The sequence below is a fragment of the Chelonoidis abingdonii genome, chromosome 4 (genome assembly GCF_003597395.2).
Source record: "Chelonoidis abingdonii isolate Lonesome George chromosome 4, CheloAbing_2.0, whole genome shotgun sequence".
Classification (NCBI taxonomy): domain Eukaryota; kingdom Metazoa; phylum Chordata; order Testudines; family Testudinidae; genus Chelonoidis; species Chelonoidis abingdonii.
This window is the reverse complement of record NC_133772.1, coordinates 45,545,456-45,552,008: the sequence shown is the minus strand read 5'-3', so window position 1 is coordinate 45,552,008 and position 6,553 is coordinate 45,545,456. Positions and strand designations below refer to the sequence as shown.

The 6,553-nt window shown below is 53.2% G+C and overlaps 1 protein-coding gene across 1 annotated transcript in view; it reads right to left on the bottom strand.

Annotated features, from left to right (window-relative positions):
• The window catches only part of LOC116838377 (serum amyloid A protein), a 131,187-nt gene extending 128,247 nt beyond the window's left edge, over positions 1 to 2,940 (bottom strand). Inside the window, exon 1 of the mRNA XM_075065118.1 lies at positions 2,432 to 2,940. The gene's annotated coding sequence lies outside the window, so the exon portion shown is untranslated. The remainder of the gene's footprint in view (positions 1 to 2,431) is intronic.
• Positions 2,941 to 6,553: the final 3,613 nt, after the last annotated feature.

Genomic DNA, 6,553 nt, shown 5'->3' with positions numbered 1-6,553 from the left:
GCTATTAACTTTTTTTATCTGTTTATGACACACCGTCACCCAGGTGTTATAATTATAGGGGCTATGCAAGGCTTGTTGATTTGCCACGCAGAGCTATAAGGCCGCTTGTGGCTGGGTAGAGTCATTCGCCTAGCCTCCTTTGATTTCTGGGCTGGCGCCTGCTGGCCATGCCGTTCCCTTTCCTTAATGGACTGAACGACTAGTGAGCAGGGAGGAGGATGGACATACAAGTAGTCGTACCCTCCATAGAGTATCGGCATTCGCCTGGATGGTCCAAATAAACAGGTAGGGCCCCTCTAGTGGGGCAACCGCCGATAGAATGTCCACTACCGGGTCCCCTACCTCCGGGACCTCCTGCACCTGGACATCCACATTGAGTGCTACCCTCCTTAGGAGGTCCTGATGGGCTCTCAGGTTGTTGGTGGGCACAACAGAATCGCGGTCCTGAGCATAAGAGCCGTCCGCGTGGAAAGACACTGATGCGTGTCCGGATGGCCATGGAGGTGCTGAAAAATCATGGGCAGAGTCTCTGATTCTATCGGACCTTGCCCAACTCAGCACCGGGGGACCGGTACCGGAAGGCGTACCGGTACCTGGAACGAGATCCGGACCTGCTACCAGAGCGGTGCCGAGAGGTCGACTGAGATCTCGAGGTCGGGAGTGGCTACGGAGTCACGGTGCCTGTAGCGGTGCTGGGAGCTGGAATGGTGCCGAGATTAGCGGGTCGGTGAACGGGAAACCAACCGGTGCGGCGAGTGCGACCGGTACTGAGGAGAACAGCATTGGGACTGCAAGTGGCGTCGGGAGCAGGAGTGCCGACCCCAGGACCTGGAGCGTCTGCGGGACCATGATCATGAACGGTGCTGCTCTGCTGTGCCGACGGAGGATGGTCATATCAAGGGAGGCTTGCCAAGAGACTGTATTACCCTCACCAGCGGTGCCGGGGGCTCAGGGAGCATCCACTCTGTCATGGCAATGAGATCCCTCACCGTTGGGAATGTCTTTGGCGTGGAGGGAACAGTAAGCTTGACCACAATGCATACCGGGAAGCCATCAGGCACCGGATTTGACGGCCCTCGTGGGACCGGGATTGACGGAGCCGACGTCGTCGGTGCCTCGGCAGGTGTTGGTGCCGGGCGATCCGACTTAGACAGGCTCTCTGGCTGCGGTGCCGTTGGCACGGAAGCAGCAGAAGCAGGAAGCTCCGCGGCGCGTGCCGGGCAGTCAGGGCATGGCTTCCCGGCCCGTGGACCGGAATCTACGGGTGCCATGTCATTGTCCTCTGCAGGGTGTCCAGTGCTGGGCGATTCGACTGTAGGACGAGCTCTCAGCGTGGTGCAGTTGCAGGAAGAGCAGAAAGCAGGGAGCTCGAACCACGGTGCGTGCAGGAGCTGTAGGCACTGGAGGAGGAGTCGTGGCTTTCTCGACTCGAGAGAGGGAGCGGTGCCGCTAACTTCGGATGCCGCGACGGCCGGTGCGGATAGGCTATGCAGTGCGTGGGTCCGGTGCCGGGAGGCGCTTCGGCTGCGAGTTGCAAGGCTAGGTGCAAAAGTGAGGGTACGTGAAATCCCGCTCCATTTTGTTTCTCCGCTTAAAAGCCTCAAATGGTGCACTTAACTGTGAAGTGCGATCCCGAGCACCATAAGGAGTCGTGCGATCGTCCGTCGCACGGCTTTGTGCAGCCGATGCACGAGTTTAAAACGGTCTACCTTGGTGGGTCCTGCGCTTATTGGCGGATTGATTTGTTCACCTCAGTGATCTTCCCCTCTTGTGGAACCCACAGTCTGGGTCAGCTCCTCCTGTGTCTGATCAGGAGTTTGGGAGGTTTGGGGGAACCCAGGCCCGCCCTCTACTCCGGGTTCCAGCCAGGGCCCTGTGGATCGCAGCTGTCTATAGTGCCTCCTGTAACAGCTGCATGACAGCTACAACTCCCTGGGCTACTTCCCCATGGCCTCCTCCAAACACCTTCTTTATCCTCACCACAGGACCTTCCTCCTGGTGTCTGATAACGCTTGTCCTCCTCAATCCTCCAGCAGTACACTCTCTCTCACTCTCAGCTCCTTGCCTTCTTGCTCCAGCTCCTCACACATGCTCCTTCTCTCTCTGGCTCCTCCCTGCCTGACTGGAGTGAGCTCCTTTTTAAACCCAGGTGCCCTGATTAGCCTGCCTTACACAAGAACTACGAGTAGCTAGGGAAGCGGAGGTCAGCTAAGCTGCGCTCCACTGTTCCAACGACCGACACGGGCGGTAAGAAGGAACTGAAGGGCGGCTGGGTCGGCAGGGGTATATATTCGGCACCATAGCAGCGCCACTCCAGGGGGTGCCCAGCCGACCCACCGAGTGTTGCTAGGGTAAAAATCTTCCGACGAACATGCACGCGGCGCGCGCACACCTAACTGGAATGGATATGAGCAAGTGCTCAAAGAAGAACCTTATTTACTTTACATACAACAACAGTTTAGTTACATATTATAGACTTATAGAGACCTTCTGAAAAAGTTAAAATGTATTACTGGCACGCGAAACATTAAATTGGAGTGAATAAATGAAGATTCGGCGCACCATTTCTTAAAGGATGCCTGTCCCTGTTCTAGAACTTCATTCACTTAATTCCAAAAACTTTTTTAAAAAGCATGCATGCAAAAACGTAAAGGAGTTAAACAGTGTATCTGCAGGTGAGCTACTACGACAGCAACAGCTGCAGTGTAAGCACACTCCCAAATTCCAAACATTGTAATGTCTCATTGCACTATTAGAGCATTTATGAAGCAGCCATCAGAGCAGTCTAGGTCTAGGAGGATGTAGTACACGTAAGGAGTTTCTGAATTCTTCCATGGTGGATATTTGATACTGTAGTCATTTATTCCCCCCCCCCTTTTGTTTTTGGAAACATTTATTCTGAATATATTTTCCGTTAATACATTTTTCATTTTTTAGCCCCTAGATCCAGGAGCCCTAGCCCTGGCAAACAGAGCCCTTGCTCCGGGGGCCCTAGCCCTAGCCCTGGGAACCCTAGCCCTAGCCCTTGCACCTCGGTCCCTAGCCCTTGGAACTCTAGCCCTAGCCCTTGCTCCAGTGGCCCTAGCAGTGGGAACCCTAGCCCTAGCCCTTCCTCCGGGGGCCCTAGCCCTTGGAACCCTAGCACTTGCTCTGGGGGCCCTAGCCCTAGTCGTGGAAACCTAGTCCTTGCTCCGGAGGCTCTAGCACTCTAAACCCTAACCCTTGCTCCTGGGCCCCTAACCCTGGGGGCTCAAGCCCTTCCTCTGGGGGCTCTGGCCCTGGGAACCCTGGCCCTTGCTTCGTGGGCCTAGCCCTAGCCCTGGGAAAGCTAGCCCTATCCCTTGCTCCGGGGGCCCTAGTCCTAGCTCCAGGGGCCTTAGCCCTAGCCTGTTAAAGCTAGCCCTAGCCCTGTTAACCCTGGCACTGGGAACCCTACCCCTTGCTCTGGGGGCGCTAGCCCAAGCCCTGCGAATCCTAGCCCTAGCCCTAGCTCCTGGGGCCCTAGCCCTTATGCTGAGGGCCATAGCCCTAGCCCTGGGAACCCTAGACCTTCCTCCGGGGGCCCTAACCCGTACTCTGGGGGCCCTAGCCCCGGGAACCCTAGCCCTGGCCCCGGGGCCCTAGCCCTAGCCCTAGCCATGGGAACCCTAGCCCTAGCTCCGGGGGCCCTAGCCATAGCCCTGGGAACCCTAACCCTTGCTCCTTTGGCCCTAGCCCTTGCTTCGGGGGCCATAGTTCTATCCCTGGGAACCCTGTCCCTTGCACCGTGGGCCCAAACCCTGGGGGCCCTAGCCCTTGCTCCAGGTTCCCTAGCCCTGGAAACACTAGCCCTTGCTCCAGGGGCCCTAGCCCTGTCAACCATAGCCCTAGCTCCGGGAGCACTAGCCCTGGGGGCCCTAGCCCTTGCTCCGGGGGCGCTAGCCCTGGGAACACTAGCCATTGCTCCAAGGGCCCTAGCCCTAGCACTGGGAACCCTAACCCTTGCTCCGGGGGCCCTAGCCCTAGCCCTGGGACCCCTATCCCTGGGACCCCTATCCCTGGCTTTTGCTCCAGCGGCCCTAGCAGTGGGAACCCTAGCCCTGGCCCTTGCTCCGGGGGCCCTAGCCCTTGTCCTGGGAACCCAAGTCCTTGCTCCGGGGGCCCTAGCCTTTGGAACCCTAGCCCTAGACCTTCCTCTGGAGGCCCTAGCCCTTCCTCTGGGGGCCCAAGCCCTAGCCCTTGGAACCCTAGCCCTTGCTCCGAGGGCCCAAGGCCTAGTCCTGGGAGCCCTAGCCCTAACCCTTTCTCCGGGGGCCCGAGCCCTAGAACTTGGAACCCTAACCCTTGCTCCAGGGTCTCTAGTCCTAGCCCTGGGAACCCTAGCCCTTTCTCCGGAGGCCCTAGCCCTAGCCCTGGGAACCCTAGCCCTAGCCCTTGCTCCTGGGGCCCTAACCATTACTCCGAGGACTCTAGCCCTAGCCCTGGGAACCCTAGCCCTTGCTCCAGTAGCCCTAGCCTTAGCCCTGGGAACCCTAGCCCTTGCTCCAGTAGCCCTAGCCCTAGCCCTGGGAACCCTAGCCCTAGCCCTTGCTCCGGGATCCCTAGCCCTTGGAACCCTTGCTCTAGCCCTTGCTATGGGGACCCTAGCCCTTGCTGACACCAACTTGTCTGGGATGTTTCCCAGTAACACAACACAAGTTTGAAATACAGACCATATACAGCCAATATTCATTACTTCAACTATGAACATGATACAGACATACAGACAGCATAATCATAACCAGTAACCCGTAACCTGGTCTTAGACACCTTATATGACCCCTTTTACATAGGATTTGGTGCCACTACAGGACCTTGGTTGCAACCCATGTTCTATATGGTCCCAGTTTATATCAATAACGTCACACCCCCAACGCAAAATTGATGCAGGAAGCGATGACACAGACATCACTGACTGCATCCCAAAAGCTCCCCATCCCTGGGTCTGTCTCACTACAGCCAGTGTTGGGTTAGAAGCCATATCAGTGTATAACAGAAATGTTTTACCAAACTCATGTTCAATAACATGATTGAATCTCTTTACAAACTTAAGGTAAAACTTAGTTTGAACAACAGTGGATTGGATCTGCTCTTGCAGCAAGATTCCTGTCTGTCTCATATGCTCTTGCCAAGAGCTAAAGAAACTAGCTATTTTATCTATACCAGCTCTGGCAAATGTTTGGAACCCAACTAACATTAAATCAACATAGATATTAATGTTGTTTACAGTGTAGGAATCATGGCATTTAGCCATGCAATCAATATGGCAGTGTGCCTCAGTTTCCCCTTTCCTAGTGCACATCAGGTCTGGAATGTCTTTTTCCCTGTGAAAAGTTTCAATACTGTTTACAGGCATTAACTGTGAAACATTAGTATAGCAAGGCCTTTTAACATAAAGTGTGTTCTCATGTACTGCTTTCAACACATTCAAGGGACTTTCCAAAGGATTGGGCACATTGTACATTCTTACATTTCTTGGTAATAGCAACACATTAGTTACAAAAATGAGCATTAGCAATAACAACAAATTAATTGCAAGTGTCCATTTACAATCATGTTTGTTATGCCACACCTTTGGATTAATACCACTGGAGTTTGGGAATTTTAGGGTTAACATTTGGCTTTCCTTTGCAAAATTTAGTTTTCTCTTTTCTCCTTGTCCTGCAGGATCAAACCCTGATTTCTCTTGCTTAACCAAAATAACTGGCTGATGGGGTGGGCTCTCTTTGCTAACAGCTATTAGCAAGTCTTTCTTCTCCCTGCCAGCCAGGTAATTTGCATCAACACAGACACCAGCTTTTAGATTTTCAGCTGCTACCCGTTTCAAGGCTGGACTCTGTTTTACAGAGACAGCACACAAATTTAAATAGTTGGAGGGTGAGAGTCTGCTTGCTCTTCCCTGCATCTTCAAGCATTCAGCCATAAAACCATTTAGTTCTGAAACACCAGCAACCAAATCTGTCCTTAGATCCTAAAGCACAGACTGCTTACTCACAGAACTATCATGGAGACATTCCTGCCCAACACCATTGTTTTCCCAACAAGCTGGCCACACACAGCCACGGGGTTATAAGGCTGCTTAACTTTCTTAACAGCTTCTACTCCATCTGAGAACTTCTCAAAGCTACCCTCACTGGATCTTTCACAAGGAAAGTCAGTGGATCCATTCACAACAGAAAACTTTTGCCTGTTAGGAACTAAAACTTCCTTGATTAAATCACTCTTATACCCTTCAGTTGCAGCAAACTGCTTGCACAGATTACCCTGAGGATTTCTTTCCCCAGCAGCAGTTCACCCCTCTCAGAACTTCTGCCCTTACCCTTTTCACCTAGGTCTTGCTCTAAAGGAACACTGTCCTGATTCACAACAGACTCTTTCTGGGTCCCACTTACATTTCGAATCACCTCTGGCCCATCAGGCAAATTTTTACACAATTCCCTTTTAGGCAAACTAATAGACTTTCTAGCTACCAGGTTAGAAGCCTTCTCCTTCCCTTGGCCATGAACAAGTTCAAGAATCTTTTCCTTCTTACTAA